We start from the raw sequence: 21,785 nt of genomic DNA, 5'->3' as shown, positions 1-21,785 counted from the left end.
ATTATGCCCCATAGTTATCATGTGTGTAACGTTCCGTCACTACCCTAGATGTACAGTTCATGTAATATATCTGTATTTATCCCAGTAGTCCAGACATCATAAACACAAGTGCCCAAGTGCACATTATGCCCCATAGTTATCATGTGTGTAAAGTTCCGTCACTGCCCTAGATGTACAGTTCATGTAATGTATCTGTATTTATCACAATAGTCCAGACATCATAAACACAAGTGCCCCAGTGCACATTATGCCCCATAGTTATCATGTGTGTAACGTTCTGTCACTGCCCTAGATGTACAGTTCATGTAATGTATCTGTATTTATCACAGTAGTACAGACAGCATCAACACAAGTGCCCCAGTGCACATTATGCCCCATAGTTACCATGTGTGTAACGTTTCGTCACTGCCCTAGATGTACAGTTCATGTAATGTATCTGTATTTATCACAATAGTACATATATCATAAACACGAGTGCCCCAGTGCACATTATGCCCCATAGTTATCATGTGTGTAATGTTCTGTCACTGCCCTATATGTACAGTCCATGTAATGTATCTGTATTTTTCACAGTAGTACAGACATCAGCACAAGTACCCCAGTGCACATTATGCCCCATAGTTATCATGTGGGTAACGTTCCGTCACTGCCCTAGATGTACAGTTCATGTAATGTATCTGTATTTATCACAGTAGTACAGACAGCATCAGCAAAAGTGCCCCAGTGCACATTATGCCCGATAGTTATCATGTGTGTAACGTTCAGTCACTGCCCTAGATGTACAGTTCATGTAATGTCCCTCTATTTATCACAGTAGTACAGATATCATAAACACAAGTGCCCCAGTGCACATTATCCCCCATAGTTATCATGTGTGTAACGTTCCATCACTGCCCTAGATGTATAGCTCATGTAATGTATCTGTATTTATCATAATAGTACAGACATCATAAACACAAGTGCCCCAGTGCACATTATGCCCCATAGTTATCATGTGGGTAACGTTCCGTCACTGCCCTAGATGTACAGTTCATGTAATGTATCTGTATTTATCACAGTAGTACAGACATCATAAACACAAGTGCCCCAGTGCACATTAAGCCCAATAGTTATCATATGTGTAATGTTCCGTCACTGCCCTAGATGTATGGTTCATGTAATGTATCTGTGTTTATCACAGTAGTACAGACATCATAAACACAAGTGCCCAAGTGTACATTATGCCCCATAGTTATCATGTGTGTAACGTTCCATCACTGCCCTCGATGTATAGTTCATGTAATGTATCTGTATTTATCACAGTAGTCCAGACATCATAAACACAAGTGCCCCAGTGCACATTATGCCCCATAGTTATCATGTGTGTAACGATCCATCACTGCCCTAGATGTACAGTTCATGTAATGTATCTGTATTTATCACAATAGTATAGACATCATCAACACAAGTGCCCCAGTGCACATTATGCCCCATAGTTATCATGTGTGTAATGTTCCGTCACTGCCCTAGATGTACAGTTCATGTAATGTATCTGTATTTATCACAGTAGTCCAGAAATCATAAACACAAGTGCCCCAGTGGACATTATGCCCCATAGTTATCATGTGTGTAACGTTCCGTCACTGCCCTAGATGTACAGTTCATGTAATGTATCTGTATTTATCACAGTAGTACAGACAGCATCAGCAAAAGTGCCCCAGTGCACATTATGCCCCATAGTTATCATGTGTGTAACATTCAGTCACTGACCTAGATGTACAGTTCATGTAATGTCCCTCTATTTATCACAGTAGTACAGATAGCATCAGCACAAGTGCCCCAGTGCTCATTATGCCCATAGTTATCATGTGTGTAACGATCCATCACTGCCCTAGATGTACAGTTCATGTAATGTATCTTTATTTATCACAGTAGTACAGACAGCATCAACACAAGTGCCCCAGTGCACATTATGCCCCATAGTTATCATGTGTGTAACGTTTCGTCACTGCCCTAGATGTACAGTTCATGTAATGTATCTGTATTTATCACAATAGTACAGATATCATAAACACAAGTGCCCTAGTGCACATTACGCGCCATAGTTATCATGTGTGTAATGTTCTGTCACTGCCCTATATGTACAGTTCATGTAATGTATCTGTATTTTTCACAGTAGTACAGACATCAGCACAAGTACCCCAGTGCACATTATGCCCCATAGTTATCATGTGTGTAACGTTCCGTCACTGCCCTAGATGTACAGTTCATGTAATGTATCTGTATTTATCACAGTAGTACAGACAGCATCAGCAAAAGTGCCCCAGTGCACATTATGCCCCATAGTTATCATGTGTGTAACGTTCAGTCACTGACCTAGATGTACAGTTCATGTAATGTCCCTCTATTTATCACAGTAGTACAGATATCATAAACACAAGTGCCCCAGTGCACATTATCCCCAATAGTTATCATGTGTGTAACGTTCCATCACTGCCCTAGATGTATAGCTCATGTAATGTATCTGTATTTATCACAATAGTACAGACATCATAAACACAAGTGCCCCAGTGCACATTATGCCCCATAGTTATCATGTGGGTAACGTTCCGTCACTGCCCTAGATGTACAATTAATGTAATGTATCTGTATTTATCACAGTAGTACAGACATCATAAACACAAGTGCCCCAGTGCACATTATGCCCAATAGTTATCATATGTGTAATGTTCCGTCACTGCCCTAGATGTATGGTTCATGTAATGTATCTGTATTTATCACAGTAGTACAGACATCATAAACACAAGTGCCCAAGTGTACATTATGCCCCATAGTTATCATGTGTGTAACGTTCCATCACTACCCTCGATGTACAGTTCATGTAATGTATCTGTATTTATCCCAGTAGTCCAGACATCATAAACACAAGTGCCCCAGTGCACATTATGCCCCATAGTTATCATGTGTGTAACGATCCATCACTGCCCTAGATGTATAGTTCATGTAATGTATCTGTATTTATCACATTAGTACAGACATCAACACAAGTGCCCCAGTGCACATTATGCCCCATAGATATCATATGTGTAACGTTCCATCACTGCCCTAGATGTACAGTTCATTTAATGTCCCTCTATTTATCACAGTAGTACAGACATCATAAACACAAGTGCCACAGTGCACATTATGCCCCATAGTTATCATGTGTGTAACGTTCCGTCACTGCCCTAGATGTACAGTTCAAGTAATGTATCTGTATTTATCACAATAGTCCAGACATCATAAACACAAGTGCCCCAGTGCACATTATGCCCCATAGTTATCATGTGTGTAACGTTCCGTCACTGCCCTAGATGTACAGTTCATGTAATGTATCTGTATTTATCACAGTAGTACAGACAGCATCAGCAAAAGGGCCCCAGTGCACATTATGCCCCATAGTTCTCATGTGTGTAATGTTCTGTCACTGCTCTAGATGTACAGTTCATGTAATGTATCTGTATTTATCCCAGTAGTCCAGACATCATAAACACAAGTGCCCCCGTGCACATTATGCCCCATAGTTATCATGTGTGTAAAGTTCCGTCACTGCCCTAGATGTACAGTTCATGTAATGTATCTGTATTTATCCCAGTAGTCCAGACATCATAAACACAAGTGCCCCAGTGCACATTATTCCCATAGTTATCATGTGTGTAACGTTCCGTCACTACCCTAGATGTACAGTTCATGTAATGTATCTGTATTTATCCCAGTAGTCCAGACATCATAAACACAAGTGCCCCAGTGCACATTATGCCCCATAGTTATCATGTGTTTAACGTTCCGTCACTACCCTAGATGTACAGTTCATGTAATGTATCTGTATTTATCCCAGTAGTCCAGACATCATAAACACAAGTGCCCCAGTGCACATTATTCCCCATAGTTATCATGTGTGTAACGTTCCGTCACTGCCCTAGATGCACAGTTCATGTAATGTATCTGTATTTATCACAGTTGTACAGACATCAGCACAAGAACCCCAGTGCACATTATGCCCCATAGTTATCATGTGGGTAACGTTCCGTCACTGCCCAAGATGTATAGTTCATGTAATGTATCTGTAGTTATCACAATAGTATAGACATCATCAACACAAGTGCCCCTGTGCACATTATGCCCCATAGTTATCATGTGTGTAATGTTCCGTCACTGCCCTAGATGTACAGTTCATGTAATGTATCTGTATTTATCACAGTAGTCCAGAAATCATAAACACAAGTGCCCCAGTGCACAATATGCCCCATAGTTATCATGTGTGTAACGTTCCTTCACTACCCTAGATGTACAGTTCTTGTAATATATCTGTATTTATCCCAGTAGTCCAGACATCATAAACACAAGTGCCCCAGTGCACATTATGCCCCATAGTTATCATGTGTGTAATGTTCTGTCACTGCCCTATATGTACAGTCCATGCAATGTATCTGTATTTTTCACAGTAGTACAGACATCAGCACAAGTACCCCAGTGCACATTATGCCCCATAGTTATCATGTGGGTAACGTTCCGTCACTGCCCTAGATGTACAGTTCATGTAATGTATCTGTATTTATCACAGTAGTACAGACAGCATCAGCAAAAGTGCCCCAGTGCACATTATGCCCCATAGTTATCATGTGTGTAACGTTCAGTCACTGCCCTAGATGTACAGTTCATGTAATGTCCCTCTATTTATCACAGTAGTACAGATATCATAAACACAAGTGCCCCAGTGCACATTATCCCCCATAGTTATCATGTGTGTAACGTTCCATCACTGCCCTAGATGTATAGCTTATGTAATGTATCTGTATTTATCATAATAGTACAGACATCATAAACACAAGTGCCCCAGTGCACATTATGCCCCATAGTTATCATGTGGGTAACGTTCCGTCACTGCCCTAGATGTACAGTTCATGTAATGTATCTGAATTTATCACAGTAGTACAGACATCAGCACAAGTACCCCAGTGCACATTATGCCCCATAGTTATCATGTGGGTAACGTTCTGTCACTGCCCTAGATGTATAGTTCATGTAATGTATCTGTATTTATCACAATAGTATAGACATCATCAACACAAGTGCCCCAGTGCACATTATGCCCCATAGTTATCATGTCTGTAATGTTCCGTCACTGCCTTAGATGTACAGTTCATGTAATGTATCTGTATTTATCACAGTAGTCCAGACATCATAAACACAAGTGCCCCAGTGCACATTATGCCCCATAGTTTTCATGTGTTTAACGTTCCGTCACTACCCTAGATGTACAGTTCATGTAATGTATCTGTATTTATCCCAGTAGTCCAGACATCATAAACACAAGTGCCCCCGTGCACATTATGCCCCATAGTTATCATGTGTGTAAAGTTCCATCACTGCCCTAGATGTACAGTTCATGTAATGTATCTGTATTTATCCCAGTAGTCCAGACATCATAAACACAAGTGCCCCAGTGCACATTATGCCCCATAGTTATCATGTGTGTAACGTTCCGTCACTACCCTAGATGTACAGTTCATGTAATGTATCTGTATTTATCCCAGTAGTCCAGACATCATAAACACAAGTGCCCCAGTGCACATTATGCCCCATAGTTATCATGTGTGCAAAGTTCCGTCACTACCCTAGATGTACAGTTCATGTAATGTATCTGTATTTATCCCAGTAGTCCAGACATCATAAACACAAGTGCCCCAGTGCACATTATTCCCCATAGTTATCATGTGTGTAACGTTCCGTCACTGCCCTAGATGCACAGTTCATGTAATGTATCTGTATTTATCACAGTTGTACAGACATCAGCACAAGTACCCCAGTGCACATTATGCCCCATAGTTATCATGTGGGTAACGTTCCGTCACTGCCCTAGATGTACAGTTCATGTAATGTATCTGCATTTATCACAGTAGTACAGACATCATAAACACAAGTGCCATAGTGCACATTTATTCCCCATAGTTATCATGTGTGTAACGTTCTGTCACTGCCCTAGATGTATAGTTCATGTAATGTATCTGTATTTATCACAGTAGTACCGACAGCATCAGCACAAGTGCCCCAGTGCACACTATTCCCCATAGTTATCATGTGTGTAACGTTCCGTCACTGCCCTAGATGTACAGTTCATGTAATGTAATTGTATTTATCACAGTAGTACAGACATCAGCACAAGTACCCCAGTGCACATTATGCCCCATAGTTATCATGTGTGTAACGTTCTGTCACTGCCCAAGATGTATAGTTCATGTAATGTATCTGTATTTATCACAATAGTATAGACATCATCAACACAAGTGCCCCTGTGCACATTATGCCCCATAGTTATCATGTGTGTAATGTTCCGTCACTGCCCTAGATGTACAGTTCTTGTAATGTATCTGTATTTATCACAGTAGTCCAGAAATCATAAACACAAGTGCCCCAGTGCATATTATGCCCCATAGTTATCATGTGTGTAACGTTCCGTCACTACCCTAGATGTACAGTTCATGTAATATATCTGTATTTATCCCAGTAGTCCAGACATCATAAACACAAGTGCCCAAGTGTACATTATGCCCCATAGTTATCATGTGTGTAAAGTTCCGTCACTGCCCTAGATGTACAGTTCATGTAATGTATCTGTATTTATCACAATAGTCCAGACATCATAAACACAAGTGCCCCAGTGCACATTATGCCCCATAGTTATCATGTGTGCAAAGTTCCGTCACTACCCTAGATGTACAGTTCATGTAATGTATCTGTATTTATCCCAGTAGTCCAGACATCATAAACACAAGTGCCCCAGTGCACATTATTCCCCATAGTTATCATGTGTGTAACGTTCCGTCACTGCCCTAGATGCACAGTTCATGTAATGTATCTGTATTTATCACAGTTGTACAGACATCAGCACAAGTACCCCAGTGCACATTATGCCCCATAGTTATCATGTGGGTAACGTTCCGTCACTGCCCTAGATGTACAGTTCATGTAATGTATCTGCATTTATCATAGTAGTACAGACATCATAAACACAAGTGCCATAGTGCACATTTATTCCCCATAGTTATCATGTGTGTAACGTTCTGTCACTGCCCTAGATGTATAGTTCATGTAATGTATCTGTATTTATCACAGTAGTACCGACAGCATCAGCACAAGTGCCCCAGTGCACACTATTCCCCATAGTTATCATGTGTGTAACGTTCCGTCACTGCCCTAGATGTACAGTTCATGTAATGTAATTGTATTTATCACAGTAGTACAGACATCAGCACAAGTACCCCAGTGCACATTATGCCCCATAGTTATCATGTGTGTAACGTTCTGTCACTGCCCAAGATGTATAGTTCATGTAATGTATCTGTATTTATCACAATAGTATAGACATCATCAACACAAGTGCCCCTGTGCACATTATGCCCCATAGTTATCATGTGTGTAATGTTCCGTCACTGCCCTAGATGTACAGTTCTTGTAATGTATCTGTATTTATCACAGTAGTCCAGAAATCATAAACACAAGTGCCCCAGTGCATATTATGCCCCATAGTTATCATGTGTGTAACGTTCCGTCACTACCCTAGATGTACAGTTCATGTAATATATCTGTATTTATCCCAGTAGTCCAGACATCATAAACACAAGTGCCCAAGTGCACATTATGCCCCATAGTTATCATGTGTGTAAAGTTCCGTCACTGCCCTAGATGTACAGTTCATGTAATGTATCTGTATTTATCACAATAGTCCAGACATCATAAACACAAGTGCCCCAGTGCACATTATGCCCCATAGTTATCATGTGTGTAACGTTCTGTCACTGCCCTAGATGTACAGTTCATGTAATGTATCTGTATTTATCACAGTAGTACAGACAGCATCAACACAAGTGCCCCAGTGCACATTATGCCCCATAGTTACCATGTGTGTAACGTTTCGTCACTGCCCTAGATGTACAGTTCATGTAATGTATCTGTATTTATCACAATAGTACATATATCATAAACACAAGTGCCCCAGTGCACATTATGCCCCATAGTTATCATGTGTGTAATGTTCTGTCACTGCCCTATATGTACAGTCCATGTAATGTATCTGTATTTTTCACAGTAGTACAGACATCAGCACAAGTACCCCAGTGCACATTATGCCCCATAGTTATCATGTGGGTAACGTTCCGTCACTGCCCTAGATGTACAGTTCATGTAATGTATCTGTATTTATCACAGTAGTACAGACAGCATCAGCAAAAGTGCCCCAGTGCACATTATGCCCCATAGTTATCATGTGTGTAACGTTCAGTCACTGCCCTAGATGTACAGTTCATGTAATGTCCCTCTATTTATCACAGTAGTACAGATATCATAAACACAAGTGCCCCAGTGCACATTATCCCCCATAGTTATCATGTGTGTAACGTTCCATCACTGCCCTAGATGTATAGCTCATGTAATGTATCTGTATTTATCATAATAGTACAGACATCATAAACACAAGTGCCCTAGTGCACATTATGCCCCATAGTTATCATGTGGGTAACGTTCCGTCACTGCCCTAGATGTACAGTTCATGTAATGTATCTGTATTTATCACAGTAGTACAGACATCATAAACACAAGTGCCCCAGTGCACATTAAGCCCAATAGTTATCATATGTGTAATGTTCCGTCACTGCCCTAGATGTATGGTTCATGTAATGTATCTGTGTTTATCACAGTAGTACAGACATCATAAACACAAGTGCCCAAGTGTACATTATGCCCCATAGTTATCATGTGTGTAACGTTCCATCACTACCCTCGATGTATAGTTCATGTAATGTATCTGTATTTATCCCAGTAGTCCAGACATCATAAACACAATTGCCCCAGTGCACATTATTCCCCATAGTTATCATGTGTGTAACGTTCCGTCACTGCCCTAGATGCACAGTTCATGTAATGTATCTGTATTTATCACAGTTGTACAGACATCAGCACAAGAACCCCAGTGCACATTATGCCCCATAGTTATCATGTGGGTAACGTTCCGTCACTGCCCAAGATGTATAGTTCATGTAATGTATCTGTAGTTATCACAATAGTATAGACATCATCAACACAAGTGCCCCTGTGCACATTATGCCCCATAGTTATCATGTGTGTAATGTTCCGTCACTGCCCTAGATGTACAGTTCATGTAATGTATCTGTATTTATCACAGTAGTCCAGAAATCATAAACACAAGTGCCCCAGTGCACAATATGCCCCATAGTTATCATGTGTGTAACGTTCCGTCACTACCCTAGATGTACAGTTCATGTAATATATCTGTTTTTATCCCAGTAGTCCAGACATCATAAACACAAGTGCCCCAGTGCACATTATGCCCCATAGTTATCATGTGTGTAAAGTTCCGTCACTGCCCAAGATGTATAGTTCATGTAATGTATCTGTATTTATCACAATAGTTTAGACATCATCAGCACAAGTGCCCCTGTGCACATTATGCCCCATAGTTATCATGTGTGTAACGATCCATCACTGCCCTAGATGTACAGTTCATGTAATGTATCTGTATTTATCACAATAGTATAGACATCATCATCACAAGTGCCCCAGTGCACATTATGCCCCATAGTTATCATGTGTGTAATGTTCCGTCACTGCCCTAGATGTACAGTTCATGTAATGTATCTGTATTTATCACAGTAGTCCAGAAATCATAAACACAAGTGCCCCAGTGGACATTATGCCCCATAGTTATCATGTGTGTAACGTTCCGTCACTACCCTAGATGTACAGTTCATGTAATATATCTGTATTTATCCCAGTAGTCCAGACATCATAAACACAAGTGCCCCAGTTCACATTATGCCCCATAGTTATCATGTGGGTAACGGTCCGTTACTGCCCTAGATGTACAGTTCATGTAATGTATCTGTTTTTATCACAGTAGTACAGACAGCATCAGCACAAGTGCCCCAGTGCTCATTATGCCCCATAGTTATCATGTGTGTAACGATCCATCACTGCCCTAGATGTACAGTTCATGTAATGTATCTTTATTTATCACAGTAGTACAGACAGCATCAACACAAGTGCCCCAGTGCACATTATGCCCCATAGTTATCATGTGTGTAACGTTTCGTCACTGCCCTAGATGTACAGTTCATGTAATGTATCTGTATTTATCACAATAGTACAGATATCATAAACACAAGTGCCCTAGTGCACATTACGCGCCATAGTTATCATGTGTGTAATGTTCTGTCACTGCCCTATATGTACAGTTCATGTAATGTATCTGTATTTTTCACAGTAGTACAGACATCAGCACAAGTACCCCAGTGCACATTATGCCCCATAGTTATCATGTGTGTAACGTTCCGTCACTGCCCTAGATGTACAGTTCATGTAATGTATCTGTATTTATCACAGTAGTACAGACAGCATCAGCAAAAGTGCCCCAGTGCACATTATGCCCCATAGTTATCATGTGTGTAACGTTCAGTCACTGACCTAGATGTACAGTTCATGTAATGTCCCTCTATTTATCACAGTAGTACAGATATCATAAACACAAGTGCCCCAGTGCACATTATCCCCAATAGTTATCATGTGTGTAACGTTCCATCACTGCCCTAGATGTATAGCTCATGTAATGTATCTGTATTTATCACAATAGTACAGACATCATAAACACAAGTGCCCCAGTGCACATTATGCCCCATAGTTATCATGTGGGTAACGTTCCGTCACTGCCCTAGATGTACAATTAATGTAATGTATCTGTATTTATCACAGTAGTACAGACATCATAAACACAAGTGCCCCAGTGCACATTATGCCCAATAGTTATCATATGTGTAATGTTCCGTCACTGCCCTAGATGTATGGTTCATGTAATGTATCTGTATTTATCACAGTAGTACAGACATCATAAACACAAGTGCCCAAGTGTACATTATGCCCCATAGTTATCATGTGTGTAACGTTCCATCACTACCCTCGATGTACAGTTCATGTAATGTATCTGTATTTATCCCAGTAGTCCAGACATCATAAACACAAGTGCCCCAGTGCACATTATGCCCCATAGTTATCATGTGTGTAACGATCCATCACTGCCCTAGATGTACAGTTCATGTAATGTATCTGTATTTATCACATTAGTACAGACATCAACACAAGTGCCCCAGTGCACATTATGCCCCATAGATATCATATGTGTAACGTTCCATCACTGCCCTAGATGTACAGTTCATTTAATGTCCCTCTATTTATCACAGTAGTACAGACATCATAAACACAAGTGCCACAGTGCACATTATGCCCCATAGTTATCATGTGTGTAACGTTCCGTCACTGCCCTAGATGTACAGTTCAAGTAATGTATCTGTATTTATCACAATAGTCCAGACATCATAAACACAAGTGCCCCAGTGCACATTATGCCCCATAGTTATCATGTGTGTAACGTTCCGTCACTGCCCTAGATGTACAGTTCATGTAATGTATCTGTATTTATCACAGTAGTACAGACAGCATCAGCAAAAGGGCCCCAGTGCACATTATGCCCCATAGTTCTCATGTGTGTAATGTTCTGTCACTGCTCTAGATGTACAGTTCATGTAATGTATCTGTATTTATCCCAGTGGTCCAGACATCATAAACACAAGTGCCCCCGTGCACATTATGCCCCATAGTTATCATGTGTGTAAAGTTCCGTCACTGCCCTAGATGTACAGTTCATGTAATGTATCTGTATTTATCCCAGTAGTCCAGACATCATAAACACAAGTGCCCCAGTGCACATTATTCCCATAGTTATCATGTGTGTAACGTTCCGTCACTACCCTAGATGTACAGTTCATGTAATGTATCTGTATTTATCCCAGTAGTCCAGACATCATAAACACAAGTGCCCCAGTGCACATTATGCCCCATAGTTATCATGTGTTTAACGTTCCGTCACTACCCTAGATGTACAGTTCATGTAATGTATCTGTATTTATCCCAGTAGTCCAGACATCATAAACACAAGTGCCCCAGTGCACATTATTCCCCATAGTTATCATGTGTGTAACGTTCCGTCACTGCCCTAGATGCACAGTTCATGTAATGTATCTGTATTTATCACAGTTGTACAGACATCAGCACAAGAACCCCAGTGCACATTATGCCCCATAGTTATCATGTGGGTAACGTTCCGTCACTGCCCAAGATGTATAGTTCATGTAATGTATCTGTAGTTATCACAATAGTATAGACATCATCAACACAAGTGCCCCTGTGCACATTATGCCCCATAGTTATCATGTGTGTAATGTTCCGTCACTGCCCTAGATGTACAGTTCATGTAATGTATCTGTATTTATCACAGTAGTCCAGAAATCATAAACACAAGTGCCCCAGTGCACAATATGCCCCATAGTTATCATGTGTGTAACGTTCCTTCACTACCCTAGATGTACAGTTCTTGTAATATATCTGTATTTATCCCAGTAGTCCAGACATCATAAACACAAGTGCCCCAGTGCACATTATGCCCCATAGTTATCATGTGTGTAATGTTCTGTCACTGCCCTATATGTACAGTCCATGCAATGTATCTGTATTTTTCACAGTAGTACAGACATCAGCACAAGTACCCCAGTGCACATTATGCCCCATAGTTATCATGTGGGTAACGTTCCGTCACTGCCCTAGATGTACAGTTCATGTAATGTATCTGTATTTATCACAGTAGTACAGACAGCATCAGCAAAAGTGCCCCAGTGCACATTATGCCCCATAGTTATCATGTGTGTAACGTTCAGTCACTGCCCTAGATGTACAGTTCATGTAATGTCCCTCTATTTATCACAGTAGTACAGATATCATAAACACAAGTGCCCCAGTGCACATTATCCCCCATAGTTATCATGTGTGTAACGTTCCATCACTGCCCTAGATGTATAGCTTATGTAATGTATCTGTATTTATCATAATAGTACAGACATCATAAACACAAGTGCCCCAGTGCACATTATGCCCCATAGTTATCATGTGGGTAACGTTCCGTCACTGCCCTAGATGTACAGTTCATGTAATGTATCTGAATTTATCACAGTAGTACAGACATCAGCACAAGTACCCCAGTGCACATTATGCCCCATAGTTATCATGTGGGTAACGTTCTGTCACTGCCCTAGATGTATAGTTCATGTAATGTATCTGTATTTATCACAATAGTATAGACATCATCAACACAAGTGCCCCAGTGCACATTATGCCCCATAGTTATCATGTCTGTAATGTTCCGTCACTGCCTTAGATGTACAGTTCATGTAATGTATCTGTATTTATCACAGTAGTCCAGACATCATAAACACAAGTGCCCCAGTGCACATTATGCCCCATAGTTTTCATGTGTTTAACGTTCCGTCACTACCCTAGATGTACAGTTCATGTAATGTATCTGTATTTATCCCAGTAGTCCAGACATCATAAACACAAGTGCCCCCGTGCACATTATGCCCCATAGTTATCATGTGTGTAAAGTTCCATCACTGCCCTAGATGTACAGTTCATGTAATGTATCTGTATTTATCCCAGTAGTCCAGACATCATAAACACAAGTGCCCCAGTGCACATTATGCCCCATAGTTATCATGTGTGTAACGTTCCGTCACTACCCTAGATGTACAGTTCATGTAATGTATCTGTATTTATCCCAGTAGTCCAGACATCATAAACACAAGTGCCCCAGTGCACATTATGCCCCATAGTTATCATGTGTGCAAAGTTCCGTCACTACCCTAGATGTACAGTTCATGTAATGTATCTGCATTTATCACAGTAGTACAGACATCATAAACACAAGTGCCATAGTGCACATTTATTCCCCATAGTTATCATGTGTGTAACGTTCTGTCACTGCCCTAGATGTATAGTTCATGTAATGTATCTGTATTTATCACAGTAGTACCGACAGCATCAGCACAAGTGCCCCAGTGCACACTATTCCCCATAGTTATCATGTGTGTAACGTTCCGTCACTGCCCTAGATGTACAGTTCATGTAATGTAATTGTATTTATCACAGTAGTACAGACATCAGCACAAGTACCCCAGTGCACATTATGCCCCATAGTTATCATGTGTGTAACGTTCTGTCACTGCCCAAGATGTATAGTTCATGTAATGTATCTGTATTTATCACAATAGTATAGACATCATCAACACAAGTGCCCCTGTGCACATTATGCCCCATAGTTATCATGTGTGTAATGTTCCGTCACTGCCCTAGATGTACAGTTCTTGTAATGTATCTGTATTTATCACAGTAGTCCAGAAATCATAAACACAAGTGCCCCAGTGCATATTATGCCATATAGTTATCATGTGTGTAACGTTCCGTCACTACCCTAGATGTACAGTTCATGTAATATATCTGTATTTATCCCAGTAGTCCAGACATCATAAACACAAGTGCCCAAGTGTACATTATGCCCCATAGTTATCATGTGTGTAAAGTTCCGTCACTGCCCTAGATGTACAGTTCATGTAATGTATCTGTATTTATCACAATAGTCCAGACATCATAAACACAAATGCCCCAGTGCACATTATGCCCCATAGTTATCATGTGTGCAAAGTTCCGTCACTACCCTAGATGTACAGTTCATGTAATGTATCTGTATTTATCCCAGTAGTCCAGACATCATAAACACAAGTGCCCCAGTGCACATTATTCCCCATAGTTATCATGTGTGTAACGTTCCGTCACTGCCCTAGATGCACAGTTCATGTAATGTATCTGTATTTATCACAGTTGTACAGACATCAGCACAAGTACCCCAGTGCACATTATGCCCCATAGTTATCATGTGGGTAACGTTCCGTCACTGCCCTAGATGTACAGTTCATGTAATGTATCTGCATTTATCATAGTAGTACAGACATCATAAACACAAGTGCCATAGTGCACATTTATTCCCCATAGTTATCATGTGTGTAATGTTCTGTCACTGCCCTAGATGTATAGTTCATGTAATGTATCTGTATTTATCACAGTAGTACCGACAGCATCAGCACAAGTGCCCCAGTGCACACTATTCCCCATAGTTATCATGTGTGTAACGTTCCGTCACTGCCCTAGATGTACAGTTCATGTAATGTAATTGTATTTATCACAGTAGTACAGACATCAGCACAAGTACCCCAGTGCACATTATGCCCCATAGTTATCATGTGTGTAACGTTCTGTCACTGCCCAAGATGTATAGTTCATGTAATGTATCTGTATTTATCACAATAGTATAGACATCATCAACACAAGTGCCCCTGTGCACATTATGCCCCATAGTTATCATGTGTGTAATGTTCCGTCACTGCCCTAGATGTACAGTTCTTGTAATGTATCTGTATTTATCACAGTAGTCCAGAAATCATAAACACAAGTGCCCCAGTGCATATTATGCCCCATAGTTATCATGTGTGTAACGTTCCGTCACTACCCTAGATGTACAGTTCATGTAATATATCTGTATTTATCCCAGTAGTCCAGACATCATAAACACAAGTGCCCAAGTGCACATTATGCCCCATAGTTATCATGTGTGTAAAGTTCCGTCACTGCCCTAGATGTACAGTTCATGTAATGTATCTGTATTTATCACAATAGTCCAGACATCATAAACACAAGTGCCCCAGTGCACATTATGCCCCATAGTTATCATGTGTGTAACGTTCTGTCACTGCCCTAGATGTACAGTTCATGTAATGTATCTGTATTTATCACAGTAGTACAGACAGCATCAACACAAGTGCCCCAGTGCACATTATGCCCCATAGTTACCATGTGTGTAACGTTTCGTCACTGCCCTAGATGTACAGTTCATGTAATGTATCTGTATTTATCACAATAGTACATATATCATAAACACAAGTGCCCCAGTGCACATTATGCCCCATAGTTATCATGTGTGTAATGTTCTGTCACTGCCCTATATGTACAGTCCATGTAATGTATCTGTATTTTTCACAGTAGTACAGACATCAGCACAAGTACCCCAGTGCACATTATGCCCCATAGTTATCATGTGGGTAACGTTCCGTCACTGCCCTAGATGTACAGTTCATGTAATGTATCTGTATTTATCACAGTAGTACAGACAGCATCAGCAAAAGTGCCCCAGTGCACATTATGCCCCATAGTTATCATGTGTGTAACGTTCAGTCACTGCCCTAGATGTACAGTTCATGTAATGTCCCTCTATTTATCACAGTAGTACAGATATCATAAACACAAGTGCCCCAGTGCACATTATCCCCCATAGTTATCATGTGTGTAACGTTCCATCACTGCCCTAGATGTATAGCTCATGTAATGTATCTGTATTTATCATAATAGTACAGACATCATAAACACAAGTGCCCCAGTGCACATTATGCCCCATAGTTATCATGTGGGTAACGTTCCGTCACTGCCCTAGATGTACAGTTCATGTAATGTATCTGTATTTATCACAGTAGTACAGACATCATAAACACAAGTGCCCCAGTGCACATTAAGCCCAATAGTTATCATATGTGTAATGTTCCGTCACTGCCCTAGATGTATGGTTCATGTAATGTATCTGTGTTTATCACAGTAGTACAGACATCATAAACACAAGTGCCCAAGTGTACATTATGCCCCATAGTTATCATGTGTGTAACGTTCCATCACTACCCTCGATGTATAGTTCATGTAATGTATCTGTATTTATCACAGTAGTCCAGACATCATAAACACAAGTGCCCCAGTGCACATTATGCCACATAGTTATCATGTGTGTAACGATCCATCACTGCCCTAGATGTACAGTTCATGTAATGTATCTGTATTTATCACAATAGTATAGACATCATCAACACAAGTGCCCCAGTGCACATTATGCCCCATAGTTATCATGTGTGTAATGTTCCGTCACTGCCCTAGATGTACAGTTCATGTAATGTATCTGTATTTATCACAGTAGTCCAGAAATCATAAACACAAGTGCCCCAGTGGACATTATGCCCCATAGTTATCATGTGTGTAACGTTCCGTCACTGCCCTAGATGTACAGTTCATGTAATGTATCTGTATTTATCACAGTAGTACAGACAGCATCAGCAAAAGTGCCCCAGTGCACATTATGCCCCATAGTTATCATGTGTGTAACATTCAGTCACTGACCTAGATGTACAGTTCATGTAATGTCCCTCTATTTATCACAGTAGTACAGATATCATAAACACAAGTGCCCCAGTGCACATTATCCCCAATAGTTATCATGTGTGTAACGTTCCGTCACTACCCTAGATGTACAGTTCATGTAATATATCTGTTTTTATCCCAGTAGTCCAGACATCATAAACACAAGTGCCCCAGTGCACATTATGCCCCATAGTTATCATGTGTGTAAAGTTCCGTCACTGCCCAAGATGTATAGTTCATGTAATGTATCTGTATTTATCACAATAGTATAGACATCATCAGCACAAGTGCCCCTGTGCACATTATGCCCCATAGTTATCATGTGTGTAACGATCCATCACTGCCCTAGATGTACAGTTCATGTAATGTATCTGTATTTATCACAATAGTATAGACATCATCATCACAAGTGCCCCAGTGCACATTATGCCCCATAGTTATCATGTGTGTAATGTTCCGTCACTGCCCTAGATGTACAGTTCATGTAATGTATCTGTATTTATCACAGTAGTCCAGAAATCATAAACACAAGTGCCCCAGTGGACATTATGCCCCATAGTTATCATGTGTGTAACGTTCCGTCACTACCCTAGATGTACAGTTCATGTAATATATCTGAATTTATCCCAGTAGTCCAGACATCATAAACACAAGTGCCCCAGTTCACATTATGCCCCATAGTTATCATGTGGGTAACGGTCCGTTACTGCCCTAGATGTACAGTTCATGTAATGTATCTGTATTTATCACAGTAGTACAGACAGCATCAGCACAAGTGCCCCAGTGCTCATTATGCCCCATAGTTATCATGTGTGTAACGATCCATCACTGCCCTAGATGTACAGTTCATGTAATGTATCTTTATTTATCACAGTAGTACAGACAGCATCAACACAAGTGCCCCAGTGCACATTATGCCCCATAGTTATCATGTGTGTAACGTTTCGTCACTGCCCTAGATGTACAGTTCATGTAATGTATCTGTATTTATCACAATAGTACAGATATCATAAACACAAGTGCCCTAGTGCACATTACGTGCCATAGTTATCATGTGTGTAATGTTCTGTCACTGCCCTATATGTACAGTTCATGTAATGTATCTGTATTTTTCACAGTAGTACAGACATCAGCACAAGTACCCCAGTGCACATTATGCCCCATAGTTATCATGTGTGTAACGTTCCGTCACTGCCCTAGATGTACAGTTCATGTAATGTATCTGTATTTATCACAGTAGTACAGACAGCATCAGCAAAAGTGCCCCAGTGCACATTATGCCCCATAGTTATCATGTGTGTAACGTTCAGTCACTGACCTAGATGTACAGTTCATGTAATGTCCCTCTATTTATCACAGTAGTACAGATATCATAAACACAAGTGCCCCAGTGCACATTATCCCCAATAGTTATCATGTGTGTAACGTTCCATCACTGCCCTAGATGTATAGCTCATTTAATGTATCTGTATTTATCACAATAGTACAGACATCATAAACACAAGTGCCCCAGTGCACATTATGCCCCATAGTTATCATGTGGGTAATGTTCCGTCACTGCCCTAGATGTACAATTAATGTAATGTATCTGTATTTATCACAGTAGTACAGACATCATAAACACAAGTGCCCCAGTGCACATTATGCCCAATAGTTATCATATGTGTAATGTTCCGTCACTGCCCTAGATGTATGGTTCATGTAATGTATCTGTATTTATCACAGTAGTACAGACATCATAAACACAAGTGCCCAAGTGTACATTATGCCCCATAGTTATCATGTGTGTAACGTTCCATCACTACCCTCGATGTATAGTTCATGTAATGTATCTGTATTTATCACAGTAGTCCAGACATCATAAACACAAGTGCCCCAGTGCACATTATGCCCCATAGTTATCATGTGTGTAACGATCCATCACTGCCCTAGATGTACAGTTCATGTAATGTATCTGTATTTATCACATTAGTACAGACATCAACACAAGTGCCCCAGTGCACATTATGCCCCATAGATATCATATGTGTAACGTTCCATCACTGCCCTAGATGTACAGTTCATTTAATGTCCCTCTATTTATCACAGTAGTACAGACATCATAAACACAAGTGCCACAGTGCACATTATGCCCCATAGTTATCATGTGTGTAACGTTCCGTCACTGCCCTAGATGTACAGTTCAAGTAATGTATCTGTATTTATCACAATAGTCCAGACATCATAAACACAAGTGCCCCAGTGCACATTATGCCCCATAGTTATCATGTGTGTAACGTTCCGTCACTGCCCTAGATGTACAGTTCATGTAATGTATCTGTATTTATCACAGTAGTACAGACAGCATCAGCAAAAGGGCCCCAGTGCACATTATGCCCCATAGTTCTCATGTGTGTAATGTTCTGTCACTGCTCTAGATGTACAGTTCATGTAATGTATCTGTATTTATCCCAGTAGTCCAGACATCATAAACACAAGTGCCCCCGTGCACATTATGCCCCATAGTTATCATGTGTGTAAAGTTCCGTCACTGCCCTAGATGTACAGTTCATGTAATGTATCTGTATTTATCCCAGTAGTCCAGACATCATAAACACAAGTGCCCCAGTGCACATTATTCCCATAGTTATCATGTGTGTAACGTTCCGTCACTACCCTAGATGTACAGTTCATGTAATGTATCTGTATTTATCCCAGTAGTCCAGACATCATAAACACAAGTGCCCCAGTGCACATTATGCCCCATAGTTATCATTTGTTTAACGTTCCGTCACTACCCTAGATGTACAGTTCATGTAATGTATCTGTATTTATCCCAGTAGTCCAGACATCATAAACACAAGTGCCCCAGTGCACATTATTCCCCATAGTTATCATGTGTGTAACGTTCCGTCACTGCCCTAGATGCACAGTTCATGTAATGTATCTGTATTTATCACAGTTGTACAGACATCAGCACAAGAACCCCAGTGCACATTATGCCCCATAGTTATCATGTGGGTAACGTTCCGTCACTGCCCAAGATGTATAGTTCATGTAATGTATCTGTAGTTATCACAATAGTATAGACATCATCAACACAAGTGCCCCTGTGCACACTATGCCCCATAGTTATCATGTGTGTAATGTTCCGTCACTGCCCTAGATGTACAGTTCATGTAATGTATCTGTATTTATCACAGTAGTCCAGAAATCATAAACACAAGTGCCCCAGTGCACAATATGCCCCATAGTTATCATGTGTGTAACGTTCCTTCACTACCCTAGATGTACAGTTCATGTAATATATCTGTATTTATCCCAGTAGTCCAGACATCATAAACACAAGTGCCCCAGTGCACATTATGCCCCATAGTTATCATGTGTGTAATGTTCTGTCACTGCCCTATATGTACAGTCCATGCAATGTATCTGTATTTTTCACAGTAGTACAGACATCAGCACAAGTACCCCAGTGCACATTATGCCCCATAGTTATCATGTGGGTAACGTTCCGTCACTGCCCTAGATGTACAGTTCATGTAATGTATCTGTATTTATCACAGTAGTACAGACAGCATCAGCAAAAGTGCCCCAGTGCACATTATGCCCCATAGTTATCATGTGTGTAACGTTCAGTCACTGCCCTAGATGTACAGTTCATGTAATGTCCCTCTATTTATCACAGTAGTACAGATATCATAAACACAAGTGCCCCAGTGCACATTATCCCCCATAGTTATCATGTGTGTAACGTTCCATCACTGCCCTAGATGTATAGCTTATGTAATGTATCTGTATTTATCATAATAGTACAGACATCATAAACACAAGTGCCCCAGTGCACATTATGCCCCATAGTTATCATGTGGGTAACGTTCCGTCACTGCCCTAGATGTACAGTTCATGTAATGTATCTGTATTTATCACAGTAGTACAGACATCATAAACACAAGTGCCCCAGTGCACATTATGCCCAATAGTTATCATATGTGTAATGTTCCGTCACTGCCCTAGATGTATGGTTCATGTAATGTATCTGTATTTATCACAGTAGTACAGACATCATAAACACAAGTGCCCAAGTGTACATTATGCCCCATAGTTATCATGTGTGTAACGTTCCATCACTACCCTCGATGTATAGTTCATGTAATGTATCTGTATTTATCACAGTAGTCCAGACATCATAAACACAAGTGCCCCAGTGCACATTATGCCCCATAGTTATCATGTGTGTAACGATCCATCACTGCCCTAGATGTACAGTTCATGTAATGTATCTGTATTTATCACAATAGTGTAGACCATCAACACAAGTGCCCCAGTGCACATTATGCCCCATAGTTATCATGTGTGTAATGTTCCGTCACTGCCCTAGATGTACAGTTCATGTAATGTATCTGTATTTATCACAGTAGTCCAGAAATCATAAACACAAGTGCCCCAGTGGACATTATGCCCCATAGTTATCATGTGTGTAACGTTCCGTCACTACCCTAGATGTACAGTTCATGTAATATATCTGTATTTATCCCAGTAGTCCAGACATCATAAACACAAGTGCCCCAGTGCACATTATGCCCCATAGTTATCATGTG

Source organism: Taudactylus pleione, unplaced genomic scaffold, assembly GCF_031769625.1.
Source record: "Taudactylus pleione unplaced genomic scaffold, aTauple2 ptg000632l, whole genome shotgun sequence".
Lineage (NCBI taxonomy): Eukaryota > Metazoa > Chordata > Amphibia > Anura > Myobatrachidae > Taudactylus > Taudactylus pleione.
The sequence above is the reverse complement of the archived record's forward strand: the minus strand, read 5'-3'. Positions refer to the sequence as shown.